Source organism: Populus euphratica, unplaced genomic scaffold, assembly GCF_000495115.2.
Source record: "Populus euphratica unplaced genomic scaffold, PopEup_1.0 scaffold163.1, whole genome shotgun sequence".
Taxonomy (NCBI): domain Eukaryota; kingdom Viridiplantae; phylum Streptophyta; class Magnoliopsida; order Malpighiales; family Salicaceae; genus Populus; species Populus euphratica.
Genome location: NW_011499948.1, coordinates 79345 through 80163, shown reverse-complemented (window position 1 = coordinate 80163; position 819 = coordinate 79345).

Below are 819 nucleotides of genomic sequence, written 5' to 3'. Positions count from 1 at the left end.
GAAAAACATTCGATGTTGGTCAAAAAGTCTTGCTTTATAATTCTCGACTCCATTTATTTCCTAGAAAACTAACATCAAGATTGAGTGGTCCTTTTATTGTGAAACATGTGTATCCATATGGGGCCTATGATATCGAGAATCCAAAGAATGATAATGTTTTTAAGGTAAATGAACATCGTTTGAAAGCTTACTTTGTCAACTTTTCGATTGAAAATGACTCTATTGAATTGGGTGATCCTTTATATAAAGATTGATATTTGTTTTCTTCTCTCTCACATTGATTTTGTGTTTTCTTTTGGTGTGACCTTTGTTTTGCTAGTTTTTTTTCCACCCCGGTCAAATGGCGGATAACGGTACTCCGTGACTTTAGTCAGTTTTTTCAGTTTTCCATAATAACTGATATCTGTGTATATATTTGTTCAATTCTTTGCTCTTTATCCCTTCGTTACATCTCTTCTCATTTGAAAATGGACACTACTCTTGAAAAATTGAAAAAGTATTTTCCTACTTTGCCTCAAAATACGATTACAAATATTTACCGTGCTAGATGTCCAAGATTGAGATTGTTAATGAACCATGAAATTCCTGAAGATATTCACTGGCTAATTGAAGCAAAGGTTCGATTATCAGGTGAGTCCTCAAATTCTTTCATTTCATACATGCCTGGAACAGGTAAAAGCATGTTTGCAAAGAAACGTCATGCAAAACGACTACAAGTCTATCACAGATGTGCTAGATGGACTTGTAATATAAAATGTCATTCTTTAGGAATGATATCTATAAATCGTGAAGATAAAATACAGTTCATTAAGGATGGCC